Raw genomic sequence first — 18,419 nt, forward strand, 5'->3', positions numbered from 1 at the left:
CCAACCAATGTTATTTGGTTTGGTTTAGGCAAAAAGAGAATTATTTTTCAGTCCTATTTCTACATAAAGGCTTAGAAAGTTTGGAAATGACAATTTTTTCTTAAAAAATGATCAAAGCTTTTTCCTTTTTAATCACACATGAGATACTGTTTTTTCTCTTGGCATGGTAGAGAAAAGCTTTGTTCAGGATAGGCTCTGAAGGGATCTAACCAGCCTAAATTACGTTACCATGCACTAAGACCTGAGCTACACCTAAAACTTAGATTGCCCTAGCTATGTTGTTCACATCCCTGATAGAAGTAACTAACTGACCTAAGCCCCAGCATATACTCCACAAAGTTGATGGAAGAATTCTTCCATTGACTCAGCTACTGCTGTAACTGACCTACCCCTTTGATTGCTGTAGCAAGTCTACACTACTGTGGCACAGCTGCAGATCTGTAGTTGTGCTGCTGTAGCATCAGTAGTGTAAACAAGCCCTAAGGCACTGTGATATTCCTTTTTTGATTTCCTTCTTCTCTTAGCATGGTGAGCATTGTTCCAATATGATCAATATATTCTCTTTCTATCCTCTTTTTAAAAAGATATTTTAACTGTATAAAACAATTATTCTTCCCATTTACTAGTTTAATTAGGAAATAGTTATTGCTATCCTGTTCCAAGTACCTTTTGGATAGGAAACAGTACTTGGTCCTGCTAGTAAAGTCAGTGGACTGGACTCGATGACCTTTCAAGGTCCCTTCCAGTTCTGTGAGATAGGTATATCTCCATATTATAAAACAGAGCTTTGTTTTTAAACAGGTCATCTGAAAATAAGCTTTCCCTGGTTTTGCAGCTGTGTGTATGCTTACTTTCTACTACCAGAAGACAAGTCTCAGGCCTGGTCTACACTACGTGTTTAAACCGAATTTAGCAGCGTTAAACCGATTTAACCCCGCACTCGTCCACACAACGAAGCCCTTTATATCAATGTAAAGGGCTCTTAAAACTGATTTCTGTACTCCTCCCCGACGAGGAGAGTAGCAGTGAAATCAGTATTGCCATATCGGATTAGGGTTAGTGTGGCCGCAATTTGACGGTATTGGCCTCCAGGTGGTATCCCACAGTGCACCATTGTGACCACTCTGGAAAGCAATCTGAACTTGGCTGCACTGGCCAGGTAGACAGGAAAAGCCCGCAAACTTTTGAATTTCATTTCCTTGTTTGCCAGCGTGGAGCTCTGATCACGCACGGGTGGCCCGTGCAGTCCCAAATCCAAAAAGAGCTTCAGCATCGATTGTACAGGCAGATACTGGATCTGATCGCTGTAGGACAATCTGTTCTATCAAAGCCTCCGTTACAGAACATTGAAAATGACAAAGCATTTGAAAAAATTTTCCAGGTAGATAGACAGAGTCCACAGCAAGGGATGCAGCACAGTGCTTGCGTAACAAGCGTTAACAGAAAGCCAAAGAATTATAATGGACGCTCATGGAGGAGGGAGAATGCTATTCATTTTGCTCTTGGCTGAATTCCAATGCCTGAAGGGTCAAAAACATTTTCCCACAGGGTGTTTCAGGGTTGTATGTATTCAATTTACACCTTCCTTCCCCCACCCCTCCAAAAGAAAAGGGAAAAAAATAAGTTTCTCGCCTTTTTTTCATGTCACCTATATCTACTGCATGCTGCTGGTAGACGGGGTGCTGGCAGTACCCCAGCTCCCCTTCCCGGTGGCAGATGGGCAGATGTGACTGGTATCTATCATCATTCATCAGCCCTGAGTGCTCCTGGCTGGCCTCTGGTGAGGTCAGCTGGGGGCATCCTGGGTAAAAATGGGATGACTCCCAGTCATTCCTGGCAGACCAGTACAGAAGGCTTGGTAACTGTCTCATCATAGCACTGGAGGCTGAGCTACCATCAGCCTCCCCCTCCCGGCCCCCTTCATGTCTTAAAGGAAGATTCTGAATCCCTGACTATCATAGCAGCTGGAGGCTGCTTTCCCTCTTTCGATTTATCTCACTAAAAACACTCAGATTTCTTATCCTGCATTCTTTATTACTTCTCACACAAATGGAGACATTGCCATGTAGCCCAGGAGGTTAGGGGGAGGGAAGCAACATGGTGGGTTGTTGCAGGGGCACCTCTAGAATGCATGCAGCTCATCATTTCTGTGGAAACTCTGGGCGCTTATATGAGTCTCTAACCTGCAGCAACTGTGCTCTCTCGTTCTCTGGTACACTTGCCTTTCATATTCTAGTCAGGACTGACCTTTATTTTTTAGACAAAACAAAGAGGATGTCCCAGGAGTTCATTCCATTTTTGGTCCATGCACCCCCAGCGCTGACCTCAGCGAGGCCAGCCATAGCACCCATGACAGCAACAGATGGTATACAAAAGGATTGATAACCGTCACGCCAGTTCCCAAATGCAAACGGTGCAATGGACTGATAACCATCCAATCTCATCACACAATTTAAATGGCAGAGCGGGCAATAGGGATAGGTAAACCATCTCTGCTACCTGCGCAAAGGCAAATGAATGCTGCTGTGTGGGCAGTGCAGTACAGCATCTGTCAGCAGCATCCTAGTACCATACGATGACAGTGACAAAAGGCAAAACAGACTCCATGGTTGCCATGCTATGGCGTCTGCCAGGGCAATCCAGGGAAAAAGGGCGTAAAATGATTGTCTGCCGTTGCTTTCACGGAGGAAGGATTGAGTGACGACATTTACCCAGAATCACTCGCGACACTATTTTTGCCCCAACATGCCTTGGGATCTCAACCTAGAATTCCAATGGGTGGGGGAGACTGTGGGAACAATGGGATAGCTACCCATAGTGCAACACTCCGGAAATCGACGCTTGCCTCGGTACATGGACGCACACCACCGAATTATTGTGCTTAGTGTGGCCGCGTGCACTTGACTTTATACAATCTGTTTTAAAAAACTGGTTTCTGTAAAATTGGAATAATCCCGTAGTGTAGACATACCTTCAGCCATATATTTAATCATTTCCACAGCCCTTGCTGGTAAATGGCTCTTTTTATATTGTTATACTTGAATGCAAGAGGGCTGAAAAGTGAAGGATTTGTGAAATGAGTGAAGTGAAAAGTTAGGATGTTAAATGTCATTGTAGAAAACCTCATCTTTCTCCTGAGGAATAAACTGAGCTGAAAAGGGTCAAAGTTGAATTACTATTTTCTTCAGTGCAAAAGGGCATAGCTATTTTGGCACACAAAGAGATGCATACAGTTATAGGGAGGAGAATAATCAGATTTTTACCAAATCCGTCCCACATTCCCTTAAAAAAATTTGGGCCAAATATAAGCCAGTATAAGTAGGTGCAACTGCAATAACTGTGCCCAGATACACTGGAGCTGGTTTTATTCCATTCATACTATTTGTTTCCAATAACTTCAAATCCAGTGCCCAGCAATGAGAAAAATCTTTCTGATATATAGTCAAAACTAGTAATAACATCAAGACCACGCATAATCCCCTCTTCAGTCTGGAAAGCTGTCTTCCCAGAATTTTATTTGATTCCTAAAGGCAGTGGTTCTTAGTCTTTTCCATACCCAGACCCCTTTTTCTATATCGGAACCACTCCATCTTCCCAAATCCCTTTAGCCCATCAACTCCCACCCATGTCTGCCGAATCAGAGTCCACAGGGCCTTGACTGAGTTCACACATCTCTGAGCTATGGTTCCAGTCTCTGTGCAGATTCAGGCAATTATCACTGTGCCGGTTTGTGTTTTGTCCACGTTTGAGGTTATTTTCACAACATGAGGACTAAAGACATTTGTTTTTCCAAATGAAAAAAAAGAGAAGAGAGGTTGTGACCCCACCCAAAAAATTGTTAGGTTTTGACCCACATTTTAAGAACCTCTGCCACAAAGTATTTTTCATGCTTGTGGTAAGAAACCTGCTCAGTCACTTTTTCTCGTTGCTAAGCATATACTCATTTTAAGGAACATTTATTTTACAGACGATCCTCCTAGTGACTGCCTAATTCTGCACCCATTAAAGTCACTGACAATGTTTTGGGAGCAGAAGCAGGTTGAATTTCTTATTTCTGTTACCCACTCCAGAATTTGAGTTATAATCAAATTGATATGTGATGTGAACTTTGTAAATGGGAAACATTATTGTCTTTGACTGATGATTAGTTACCTTGTTTATATAACCTCAATTTTATTCTTGATACATACGCTCCGTCCCTGTATGCAACCAGTTACTGTTCCTATCTATCTATCAATTTATTTATCTAAAAATATGATTCAGTGTATATTTTCTCTTTGTATTGTCAGTCCCTAAACACATGACATTTTACTGTATATTTATTTTTGAATTTCATGTTTTGGGTTTTTTCCCATAGCCTCAGTCTCCATGATGTGTCTGTTTAAACAACTTTTTTTCCCTAAAATGTGAAAACCAATTACAGTAGTTTTAAATAGTATCCCAACACATACGCAAGTCTGGGACCCAGTCATGCCAGTGTGAAATTCTTAACTCCTGCACAACGGGTGAGGAGAGGCCCTATTAATGCTGGGGTGATAGGCTCTTCCACAAGCACATCAGGGCAAAAGGATATGGGGCAGCCTTTTACACAGCTTTTAATGTTACCCCTGGGCAATCAGCAGCCATAGCTCATCTATTTGCAACACACACTGCATATTGATTTTGTGACCTGTGGAACCACACATAATTGTATATTCACTGGCCATTCTACCCTGACTCCACAACCAACCTATACCCCAAATCTAAGTTTTCCTATGCAGTGGGCTGCTGTCACGGGATTGAATGATCCTGAATGGCTTCTGAATGAGACTCTGACATGTACAGATCCTCCTCCACCTTCCCTTCATGCAGCAAAACCATCGTAATTGGTCTTCATTTTGGCCTGTCTACTGCTGCCATGAGGAAAGGCTTAGATTTTACTTAGATTTCTGAAAGCCTTTGACAGAATCCCTCACCAAAGGCTCTTAAGCAAAGTAATCTGTCCTGGGATAAGAGGGATAGTCCTCTCATGGATTGGTAACTGGTTAAAAGATAGGAAACAAATGGTCGGAATCATTTATCAGTTTCAGAATGGAGAGAGGAAAATAGTGGTATCCCTCAGGGGTCTGTTCTGGGACCAGTCCTATTCAACATATTCATAAATGATCTGGAAAAAGGGGTTAACAGTGAGGTGGCAAAATTTGCAGATCATACAAAACTACTCAAGATAGTTAAGTCCAAAGAGTTACAAATGGAGCTCACAAAATTGTGTGACTGGGCAACAAAATAGTAGATTAAATTCAATGTTTATAAATGTAAAGTAATGCACATTGGAAAACATAATCCCAACTATACATATAAAATGATCTAACTTAGCTATTAATACTCAAGAAAGAGATCTTGGAGTCATTGTGGATCTGGAAACATCCACTCAGTGTTCTGCAACAGTAAAAAAGTGAACAGAATGTTGGGAATCATTCATGAAAGAGATAGATAATAAGACAGAAAATATTATATTGCCTCTGTACAAATCCATAGTATTCCCACGTCTTGACTACTGCATGCAGGTGGGTCGCCCCATCTCAAAAAGATGTATTGGAATTGGAAAAGGTTCAGAAAAGGGCAACAAAAATGATTAGGGGTATGGAACAACTTCCATATGAGAAGAGATTAATAAGATTGGGACTTTTCAGCTTGGAAAAGACATGACTATGGGGGGATATGATAGAGGTCTATAAAATCATGATTGATGCGGAGAAAGTAATTAAGGAAGTGTTATTTACTCCTCATAACATAAGAACTAGGGGTCAGCAAATGAAATTAATAGGTAAGTTTAAAACAAAAGGAAGTATTTTTTCACAGAATGCACAGTCAACCTGTGGAACTCCTTGCCAGAGGATGTTGTGAAGGCCAAGACTATAACAGGTTTCAAAAAAGAATTAGAAAAATTCATGGAGGATAGGTCCATCAATGGCAATTAGCCAGGATGGACAGGGATGGTGTCCCTAACTGCAATTTGCCGGAAGCTGGGAATGGATGACGGATGGATCACTTGATGATGACCTGTTCTGTCATTCCCCTTGGGGCACCTGGCATTGGCCACCAGCGGAAGACAGGATACTGGGCTAGATGGACCTTTGGTCTGACCCAGTATGGCTGTTCTTATGTAACATGAACATTATCCTCTATTCCCACGCAGGAGTCATTTACTTCCTGTGTGCTACAAGTGTCTTTATTAGCAGAATCTATAGATTGCAGCAGCCAAATTTCCTTCATCTGTTTCTTTTGGCAATTCCTTTGATGACCTTAGAGATGTCTGATAAGATTTATTCTCTATAAACCATTCTAATGTTTGCTTGAAAGTACTTTTCCCCTCTAAGTTCACTGCAATTTCAACCCTAGCCATAGATTTCAGTACCTTACTTGAGGCAAAGGTAAGATTTACTGGTCTGCAGTGCCAGATCCATAACTTCTAATCTTTTTTAGGTGGTGTCTGGAAGACTCTAGACTCATTTTCCATAGAATTTCCCAGTGTTACAGGCCAGTCCTTGCTTACAGACAGCCCCGCAACCTGAAGCAAATACTCACCAGCAACTACACACCACACAACAAAAACCCAGGAACCAATCCAGGATCCAAACCATGCAACAAACCCCAGTGCCAACTCTGTCCACATATCTATTCAAGGGACACCATCATAGGACCTATGCCACACCATCAGGGGCTCGTTCACTTGCACATCTACCAATGTGATATGTGCCAGCCATGTACATTGGCCAAACCAAACAGTCTCTGTGCAAAAGAATAAATGGACACAAATTTGACATCAGGAATTATAACATTCAAAAACCAGTAGGAGAACACTTCAATCTCCTTGGTCACTCAATAACTGACCTAAAAGTGGCAATTCTTCAAGAAAAAAACCTTCAAAAACAGACTCCAACATGAAACTGCAGAACTGGAATTAATTTGCAAACTGGATACCATCAAATTAGGCCTGAATAAAGACTGGGAGTGGGTGGGTCATTACAAAACCTAATTTCCCCCTACTGTTACTCACACTTCTTGTCAACTGTTTGAAATGGGCCACTCTCATTACCACTACAAAAGTGATTTTTCCTCCCTTGGTATCCTACTGTTAATTGAATTGTCTGGTTAGATTGACCTCCCACTTGGTATGGCAACTCCCATCTTTTCATGTGCTGTGTATTTATACCTGCTACTGTATTTTCCACTCCATGCATCTGATGAAGTGGGTTCTAGCCCATGAAAGCTTATGCCCAAATAAATTTATTACTCTCTAAAGTGCCACAAGGACTCTTTGTTGTTTTTGCTGATTCAGACTAACGTGGCTACCACTCTGAAACCTGAAATTATTTTGTAACTCCTGTATCACTGGCTTCTGCCTGATCATGTAGGGCCAAATCCTGTTCCAGTTAACAAATGCCTAGTAACAGAATTCTGTAAACCACATTGACCACATGTGGGACACACCATTACACTCCAATTCAAAGAGCTGTTGCAAAGTTCTGCATGCTATAGAATATAGATTTGTAGCAGCTCTCTGGAGTAGGATGAGTGGGACCATCCCATCCTTCTTCAAGTGGATTCTGAAGACTATGTGCAATGCTGCTGCATTTAGCCCGTTATGCATGGGATTTGCCACTATATAGTAACGCTTTCTAAGGGTCTGATCCAAAACAGATGAAGTTACCAAGAATATTTCCATTGACTTGAATGACTTTGGACCAGGCTTTTATGGAGTGAAAATCCTTAGCGTGTATATTGAATTTTTCTACTTTCCCTTCAGTATAATTTACATGGCCACCTTTATTGTTGTGTCCTTTTCCCTGTTGCATACAGTATATATAAATAACTTCATTTCCCATATTCCTTGTTCTCTTCCATGCAGCTTATTCTTTCTTTAATTTACTGCTAAACTCATTTTACAGTAACTCTCTACCTGTATTCTGCTGTCAGCTTATATCTTCTCCTTTGCTCTTTTTATTTCTTTATTCATTCAGGGTGCCCAAAGGGACCCTTTCTTACCTTAATAATTTTGCCTGAGGACATATTCCTGCTAGATGTTATCTTCCTGAAACTGACCTTAATCCTATTTCCATGTCCTTTCCATTAGTGTATGGATTTCATTTAAAATATTGCACTTCGGGGATAGCTTCATGAAAAACATCTAATCTGTGGGAGAATTCTTGTGGCACAGCATAATATAATCTCATACCAACACAATTCAGTAAAAGACAGATCAACAAATTTCACTCTGGCCTAAATCGCTTCCTGATTCTCTCAACCTTCCAGAATTGGTTTTCCTTATAATCATACATAAAGCCTGATTCTCTTCTCACTTACATTGATGGAAGCAGGACCGGCTCCAGGCACTAGTTTATCAACCAGGTGCTTGGGGCAGCCACTCCGGACCAGGGCGGCACTTTCAGGTATTTTGCAGCAATTTGGCGGAACGCCCCCCCTGCTCCAAGTGAAGGACCTCCAGCTGAATTGCCACAGATAGTGATCGTGGCTTTTTTTTTTTTCCTTTTTGGCTGCTTGGGGTGGCAAAACCCCTGGAGCCAGCCCTGAATGGAAGCCAGTATAGTAAAAACTGGTACAAGGAAATAATAATATCTCTATTATGATGATAATTATTTATTGCTATTATTTTACATATGGAAAAACTAAAGCACGGTGGTGTTAAGGTTCTGATTTTCTAGACTGTATATGTGGCTTCCCCCTTTTTTTTTTCCTTCTCCAAGTTCTATTCGTGTGGCTGAGCACGCAAAATTGGTTAATGCACACTCAGATAGTCAATCGTGAAAACATTTACGTGTGAACAAACACCTCATTTACATATACCATCACTGTAGTTCTGTTTAGTCATGCAATTGAACATGTATCCTTGTGTGCAGATCAGAAAAGCTGGTCCTAAGAGAATTATCTAAGGTCACACTAGAAGCTCTGTAATCATGTCAGTCTTTTTTTCTCAAAGCTTTTCTAAAATTCTCTGCTCTAAGGAACAGCTGAGCAGTCTCTTCGAATTCTTTCCAACAAAGTAATATCAGAATGGAGCTTTCTTAATTTTCTTCAACATTTTTTTAATAAAGTAAATCCAAAATATTAAACAAGGATAAATCATGAGTTCAGAAGGTCACAGGCCCCGGGCTACGTCTTAATGTCACTCAAGCATCTTAAACTCAGTGAGCAATCTGTGTCAGAAAGCCTAAAAGTCCAGAGAGACTTTGGCACAGAAGGTGTGAGCCTGTGAGGTACTGAGCAGCCCTTAAGAGCTGCTGTGGGTTGAGGGCACCAGTTCAAATCAATAGAATCTGAGGGCACTCTGCACCTTACATGCTTATGCCCAGTGTTAGCAATAGCACAAAAAACTGAGTCAGAGCTCAGTATAAACAGAACTATATTCAAACACATCTTTTCCCAGTGTTTTGCATTTCATGGTGGCCAATTTTAAAATTAACACCCAAACCTATAAATCCAGCATCAATAAAGCTCCAGTATGAAATTACTTTTTTCCCAAATATGTTAACATGAAATAAATAAAAAGGAGAATGAAATAATAATTGATACTTGTTTCAAATCTAAATTGGAGTCTCACTTTTCCGTTCTGTTCTTTTTCCTGCTGTTTGGTTGATCGTCTTCTCAAAAGAGCCCTGCTACATGTGAGTGATCCTCTGTTAATCTATACATAATTAGTTGGGGTCAGTTTTTCAAAAAGCACCTAAGTGACTTTGGAGCCTCAGCCTCATTTTCAGAAGTGTCTTTGTCAATCTAGCCAATAAATGCCTAACAGACTTAGGCACCTAACTCCAATATTCAGGCAATCACTGTGATCCTCAAATCCCCTCAGCTGCCACCTAAACCTGGAGGCACCCGGGTTTCTACTGTTAAAGTTCCCTAGGCACCTACATTTCTGCCAGTGAGCACCTGCATAGCCACCTCCGTCTAGGTGCTTAGGCACTGACCTCATGTCTAAGTTCCAGTGTAATCCTTATACTAGACATTCTCCTACCTACCTTGCCTGTGGGGCCTGGTCTGGTAGGCATTCTCAGAGTACACCTAAACCCACACAAAATGGCATGGGAGAAGGAGGTGGATGTCTCCCTTATAACCTTTAGACTAGTGGTTAGGATATTTATTCAGGATGTGGATGTCTCAGCCTTAATTCCTCTATTTGTCTGATGTAGATCAAGGAGCTTGGGTGAGTGCTCTAACCACTGAACTGTTGAGTTGTTTGCACACTCTGTCCTAATGCATATTTAATGATGTAGACACAGTGGACTAGCTTTAACAGGAGAGAGCGTGAGAGACTAGATATCTCATAGCTCAGTAGTTAGGGCACCCATAGGAGATAAGAAACTCAAGTTCAAATTCCTGCACCACATTAGGCAGAGGGGGGACAGAATGCAGGTAATCTGCAATCTGGTAGAGTGTCCTAACCACTGGGCATCAGCCCAAGGCGGACAAAGCTTAGCACACTTCCTTCTGGTTGGCATCTCCCATGGGCTAGAAGTGGTGTTCCTATGATGATTTGTAGGCACCTTGAAATTAGATACTGTGACAGACATCATTTGAACCCCTACATACTTTTATGTATCCTACCCTATGTGACGTGCAGCTAAACTACACAGTGCAAATTGCAATTACATATAACTCTTTAATTTTATGTTGATGAGATTAATTACAAGGTTATGCAATACTGTTTCTGTTCCCTGATTGGCTGCCTTATGTAACTAGCAATCAAATGGGTATATTGCAACTGAATATATAATAAACATTCCTCTCATATGTGGGTTAACTGCTTTAGTAACAGAAAAATTAATCAGCATACTATGAATGTCTAATATTCCTATTAAACTGATCACAAACTGCAGACCAAGTAGTGTTTGCTGAAGAAATTTGAAAATAATTTTGAATGAGAAATACATTTGAGATGTTTATGATCCATTCATGGGAAATTTGATCATAAATTATTTGTGCTAATTATTCGCTCAGCTCTAGGTATTGTACTATGAATAGAATACATGTCATGCTATCACACTGTGCCTTGGACTACTTAAACTGCTTAAAGACCAGACTAAAATTAGGTCACTTACATGCCAGAAGCACAGAGTTGCAAGGGATCATGCATATAGCATAGACAAGTATGTTTGAAACCATATCCATGCACTTTAGCATTCCTCCACGTCAGAGGTAAATCATTAAAATGAAGTGGATTCAGTAGATTTAAGATACCGGCAGCCACAAGATGTGAACTTCTTAAATTCTTCCTCTAAACTATCTTCACCCAAATATTTACATCTTACACAAAAGGAGGAACAAGTGTGTAGGATGGAAGATCAAGTAGCAAAAGACAGAGTTAAGGTGACTTTAAGATTATTTGACTTTCAATTTAATTTTTTTAAGTGTCTTTCTTAACTGTGCATTTCCCTGCTTTCTAACTTTCATTTGTGGGGGAGGGCACAACATTCTCTTAATATTTTTCCCCCTTTAATACCAGTTTAATAAACTTTGCCAAGGAATACTTTAGGTATTTCAATTCCAAATAGATTTTTTTCTTGATCCTACCCCAAACTTAGTTTAAAAGCTTTTCCATTCATTGAAGCCTGTCCATTCACATAAGTTTGTATATCAAACATTCGTTGGTTATCAATTTGCACCTTTTTAGGTACTTGAAAAATTACAAATAATTTCATGGTACCCAAATCAATATCTCTCATGTTTAACTCACAGTTGAGTTAGACTAAATAGATCCACTATATAAGCCAGTTCCTGTCTGTTTAGATGAACTTTATCTCTGTTAGCCTATCCAACTTCACGATATATGATTGCTGTCTTTGTAAGTGGCTTTTCCTTATATTATTGTAACTGTGACTTACCTCTGAACTTTTTGTGTATTTACCATGATAAATATACTGCCCTGAGTTTTGTTCTTCATAAACAATATAAATGGAAATGGAATGTCTGCATTTTTAAAGGCCTTTCATACATCATTTAGATCTCATAAATGATCCTGGAATGTCTGTCTTTTAATAAGGGCTCCATGGATTCTTCTATAACCCTTTGGGAATCACTCTAGGCAACAATTAGGGGAACTTGCATAACTTTTGCTCTGCTAGATAACTGATAAGGCGGCCCTAGAGGATAAACCCAAGATTTACCATGCAGATGCTCATCTCTTGAATGAATCAGGAAGCAGAAATATCAACCAAATGCAGTATTACTGATTCATATTGATATTTTTAGTAGTAGAACTAAGCAATCTTGCTATATGGAAGGAAATTGGGCAGGCAAATATAAGTTTAAAGAAGTTTCAGAACTCCTCTGCTATTGCCTTCTTACCAGCCCTTCACTTTTGGCTCCGCTATTATATAATTGCAATAAAATTGCATTGAATTTCTGAAGTAATAGAAATCCCTACAATTCCTCAGAAGAGGCAGATGAAATGAATGTATTGGACAATTTTCTCAGTGATTTGTCATTTAAAAGTCACCTCAAATGCATATCAGAACATTCACAAAAGAAACACATTCAGGGAAGGGAAATTCTACGCAAAATTCAGAATATGCCTTCAGGAAAGTTTCTAGGAACAGTTTTCTTTAAAGTGCTGAAAAAGCTATGCCTTTGATTGCTACAGGGAGCTCTTAAGGAAAAATTTCAAAAAGGCCAGTTATCTAAAGAAATGAGAGTAAACTTTAATTGCTTGTCAACCTTGAAGAAGAAGAAGAAAAAGACAAGGTAGAGCTCATAATTCTCCCTCTGTTTATAACGTCACAATATTTTCCTCCTTTATACAGGCTGTATACTCACTCCAAAAATTAGAGTTAATAGATTTAATATTTTACCAGCTCAAACCAACAGATTTCCTGCAATGGATATTGGCTTGAGATGATCACAATGAATGGTTTTATGTCTTCTGCCTTCCTAGTGGACAGAAGAACAAAGCTCAGGGTCCTATGTTCTCTCCCTTTATTTTCGCTCCTACTAGATCACCTGGTCAGGAAAAGTCAAACACTTATCTGAGTCCTACCCCAATAACAGCAGAGTGCTGAAAGGGGTGTAGAACAACTACAGGTGTATGCACCTAGGTATGGTGTAGATTCAGCAGCCAGTTGACAGGCTATTGTGGAACTTCATTTCCCTAGTGGACATGCATGGTTATTGTTATGTTCATGGCATACACACAGAGAGGTTAAATAAAAACAATTGTGCTTGCTGGAAGGTTGTACTGTTGCACCACTTGACTTCTTAGAATTCAGAATGATAACCCACAAGGACTCCAAAACAGAGAGAGAAAGCAGGCTGATCCCAAAGACAGAGCAGCACAACTCACACCAGTTTTGGGCTGGCTCTTTCCAGGATGCCTGATGCTGCCCAATTACATGCATCCCTACAGAGTCCCTTAGCCTGAAAGCAGGCCCAAGAATCCCCCCAAAATTTAAAATGCCAGCTTACAACTATAATGCTGCACATTTCTCACTAAAAACACCATTGCATTTGACATTAGTTGGTCTCTTTGGCTGTCTCAATAGAGAGGTCAAGGACTGACTGGCTATAGAAACTGAATTATATTTTTACACCCTAGAGTTAGTTTTTCTAAAATAGGGAAGACTTGGAGGGTGGTGCTGAAACTTGTGCTGCCAGTTGCCATGCAATACCTGTCCTGGGGAAAAGTAGTGAAAATCAGAGAAGTTTTAGAGGAAAGAATTGCTCCTGGATATAGAAAATATTGGAAAAATAAAGTTGCACTGTTTGATAGTGGAAGTGCAATACTCTGGTTTCTTCTTCTAGTTCTAATGTGTATAAATCGCAGTGAAATGCTCTTTTTTTAACTTGATTGTCACAACTGCAACTCTGAATCTAAAGAGAAAAAAGATGCAAGCCTAGGTGTGAATGTAGACGTTTCTTGTACTATCCTCCAAGTGCCCGATTCTGCTTTTCTTATTCTGACAAAACTGTTACTGTGTTTGTCCAAACACTGTTATGTTCAGGTAATTAGGTCTACTGCCAAAGATTTCAACCACTCTTCTTATGTGCCATGTATGTCAAGCTGCCTATCACAGGGCAATGTGGCGTTACCCATGGATAAGCAGCAGTATTTCAGTCCCTACCCATCTCTCCTGCCCAAATCATTGTTCTTTGATTTGGAGGTGGAGAATTATGCCAGCTGCAAGTTTTTCACATGAGCGGAATTATAGCTAGCGTTGTTCTTATTTTAAATAAATCACTTGGGGAAAGGACAAAACGGATCTGTGTATAGGTTATTTTGTTCACTTTGCTGAGATAAGTATGTCTGAGTGGTTTCTGACTGGTAGAATATGAGCCAATAGGTATATTGTCTTACCTCCTAGGCATAATTTGTGGGGGAGAAGGGTTGGAGGGAGAGGACGGTTTCAGCATAAGCCCCTGAAAATCGCAGACTATCTGAGTTGGCTGAGAGGCTGAAAGTCTTCTGTTCACTTTTACTTTAACATTTTAAAGATCAGCCAAATATATTTTGAGAATAAATCATGTTTTGTATTTCTTTAAAACCAATAGAAAGTGAATTAAGAGGGGAAAGATCAGCCCTGTCTGTATTCATTTAATGATAAAATACTACAACAATGTTTTTCATCCATATCTTTTCTCAATTTATTTTAGGTCCAGAGAATACACAACATGACCTGCTAGAAAAAGAGGTTAAATCCATCCAGCCCCATTATTTTCCCTGAAATTATTATTCTGGCATAGTTTTCTTTAGAGGATTATACTGCAAATCTAAGGAAACATAGTCCCTTAAATACAAAACCCCAAACCTGAAGAATAGGTGTTGCGTGTGTAATAACACAGAAAGTAGTTTCACTAGTAAGTTTTAGAGCCACTTTGAGTAACAACAAAGTGACTGACTTGAAGTCTCACAATTCTCACCTTGGTTTTAGAAATACTTAAGCAAATATGAAAGTTGGGTTCTCTTGCTAATTTGAGTTTAACCCAAGGAGAAAACTATAAAACAGATTGTTTCTGGTCCAGTGCTGCTATACAAGGGGACAGGAGTGTGCTAGGAGCCTTCCTTGCTTCCTTTCTTCCATCTCAACACATATGAACCATACACGGGTGAGCCACAATTCCAATGAAGAGAAAGGTGCTAGCCTGACCAGCACCAGTAACCTCTGGAAAGAGGCAGGCTGTGCCCCTGATCCACCTCTGCAATGGCTAGCAGAGATGAGCCAGCACAAGGTAGACACATTCAGCAGCCTGTGACAGAGTTGCTCCTCAAGTGGGAGTTCCTCAGGGCTCCTATAGGAATTAATCCAGAATTCCTGTGTAGACGCCCATTGCTGAATAGCTCCTTACCTCTTTCCAGTGCCACAAGTCCCCTAAAACCACAATATGGCCCTGTGTGTTTTTATAAGGGGAGTATGTTTGTGCTATGTGTGTATTAAAGGAAATATAGACGTATTCCAGAGAACAAAAGCACTGTTAAGACTTTGGAGATTTAGTAGCAGAAATACCTCATTTTATAAATTTCAGATTTTAAAATAAGTTATCTCAACCCAATTCCACGGATAAACCTTTTGCTGGAGACAAATATATTTTGTGTTCCTGAAAGTCAGGGGAATCACAAATTTTAATCATTCTGTAAACCATTTGTTAGCCAAGTACGTGAAAGTTATAGGCTATAAAGTGCCTAGGTGTCTGTAGTGCTTTATATGTAGATGGCTATAATAAGAAACACTCTGGATTGTGATATAATTATGTCCAGAAACTGAACAGAGAGATGGGCTTATATCAAACTGAATTTAAGGTTACCTTGCAAACCCTTATCTTAAGAATCAGATGCTTTTTATTGTCCTCTAATGCCTCCTGTCACAAATGAGATTTATGTATCTGTTTAAATTATTAATGTATTGTAGAAAGTGGCTTTTATTTCATACAGAGCCAATTCATCTCTTTTATACAAGCAATAAAACCACTGATGTCCATAACTTTCCCTGGATGAAGTTGGAAAGATTTTTGGGCAAAATTTTGTCTAACTTTCTTTGTAAATAGAATTCTATAATGGCGACTCAGTAAGGAGCTACTTACTGCAGCCTACTTTCCTCAGAGCAAAAAAGGAGAAACCTGTACTGTCCCTTTAAAATATAGACTCCGAACAACATTTTTCTCTTCCTTTATACTGAAAGTTCTAAATACCTCCTCAACCCTTACTTTTAGTATCATAAATGTTGAACAAATCAACTGTTTTTAAAGGATAGACATTATTTGTCAAACATGTAGAGAGTGTGTAGAATACAAATGAATATTGAGGCTAACAAAATTCCCACGTTAAAAGGATTCAGCATTACTGCCTGCATCAAAAAAGGGGAGCTATTCTTAAAGGTCAACTGAAATGCTTTTAAAAATAGATGACCACTTTCTAAATTGTGCACATGCAATTACTAAGACACAACCAGCCATTTTGCTGCACAGTTACTAAGATTTATTTATTTATAGGTTTTTCTGTGGTACTTCTCAGTGTAGTATTTGAACTGCTCACAAACTTTAATGGATTTATCCTCTCAAGACCTCTGTGAGCTAGGGTTATATTCTTCTCTCCATTTTGCAATTGGACAGAGGGCACAGAAAAATGAATTGACTCGCCCAAGATCATGCAGGGAGACCCTGGCAGAGCAGGGAATAAAGCCTCTATTTTCTGAGTCCTGGTCTTAACCCTTTGAGGAACATGTGGAACTTGTACCAATCATGGCACTTGTGTGTACAAATTATGCATGCTGGCGCTTTTAAAAATCTGTCACTGATTCTGTAAAACCCTGTAGGATCTCACATTTGTCCTTATCCAAAAGTCACTGATGTCAGTAGGAGTCTTCCCATTCATTACAAATTGTTCTCATTAACCTTTAAGAATAGAACAAGAAGCAATGGGCTTAAATTGCATCAAGGGAGATTTAGGTTGGTGTGATGGCTTGTCCACCCCACACTGGCCTGAATGGAGTTAAGGGGGTTGGATAGGCCAATTAATACCACAGGCTGCACCTAGAGCAGGAGGCATGGAGCAGGAGTTTGATTCAGAACAGGCTTATTTGTGCAGGAACAAGTTCACCTGTGCAGGAACAGGCGGGGCCTATAAACCATGTAGCAGGCTCCATACTGGCTAGCAGCTGGAAAAGGATAGTCACTTCCTGGGAAGAGAGAGGAGTGTTTGGGGGTCACTGGGAAAGGCTGTAGGAAGCAGTAGCTCCCTGGGAAGAGGCAGGAGGGTTTGGAGCTGGTTTGCCTAGAGAAAGGAGGGGAACCAGAAATGTACGAAGCAGTCCAGGGAAGGAGCAGTGAGTGTGGAGAGAGAAAGCCCAGAACTGCTGAGCTGAGGGTCCCTGGACTGGAATCGGGAGAAGAGGGAAGGCCCAGGTTCTCTTCCCAGCCACTGAGAGTATGGCATAGAAACTGAGGTAGTGAATGGGAAGACTGCTAGGACTGCTGATGGACTGTACCCCAGAAGGGGGAATGCTGAGTGACCTACCTGGAGGACTAAGTCATGAAGGAGACACCGAGGGTCATGGAGTGAGAGAGGAGCTGCAGACTAGAAGGAGAGACAGAGAAACAGTGTGCAGACTGTGGATAGGGGTGTTGTCCTTGAGAGCTAATCCCCAGAGTGGCCAGGAGGAGGGGCCAGACTAGTAGTGAGTGGTGCATCCATGTGACAGTTGCACATTTAGGAAAATTTTCCTGTCAGAGTAGTTAGGCACTTGAACAAATTGCCTAGAGAGGTCGTGGAGTCTCCATCATTGGAGGTTTTTCAGAACACATTAGACAAACATCTGTCAGGAAGGGTCCAGTTACTACTTAGTCCTGCTTCCAATGCAGAAGACTGAACTAGATGACTACTGAGGTCCCTTACAGGCCTACACTATGATTCTGGAAGGCTTTATGTAACAGTGTCACCCGGTGATGTTTGCCAGAGCATATTTGAAATGAGATGTGATACCAGAGTTATGGTAAAGAGTTCCAAACTGAGAGTTGAAATGTTATCATGACAACTGGTTCCTATGGCTTTCTCCCCCAGTTTGTCTTGTTTGCTGTTTCTGAGGGACAGAGGCCTTTTACTGGCTACACACCTGAAAGGTTGTGGAGGTATATTGTGAGATGAGGCAACAGTCTTGGAGGGCCTCCTTATTCCAAAACACTTAGATTTTTGTTACACTTATATTGTAAGCTTTCTTTTTGTTCTTTGTACAGTGCCTAGCACAATAGGGCCTTAGTCTATCACTGGGGCTCCAAGGTGCTACTGCATTATAAAGAATAATTCAACTTTGGGAGTTTGGTGGCTTACATGAATTTTGACTATTCATTGTATTTATGCACATAGCAAGTGCAGTATTTGTTCATGGTCTCTCTTGTATATACTCTGTAGTGCACACAAGAAGTTCCTAGGTGATTAT

Source organism: Chelonoidis abingdonii, chromosome 6 (assembly GCF_003597395.2).
Source record: "Chelonoidis abingdonii isolate Lonesome George chromosome 6, CheloAbing_2.0, whole genome shotgun sequence".
In the NCBI taxonomy this organism is placed as follows: domain Eukaryota; kingdom Metazoa; phylum Chordata; order Testudines; family Testudinidae; genus Chelonoidis; species Chelonoidis abingdonii.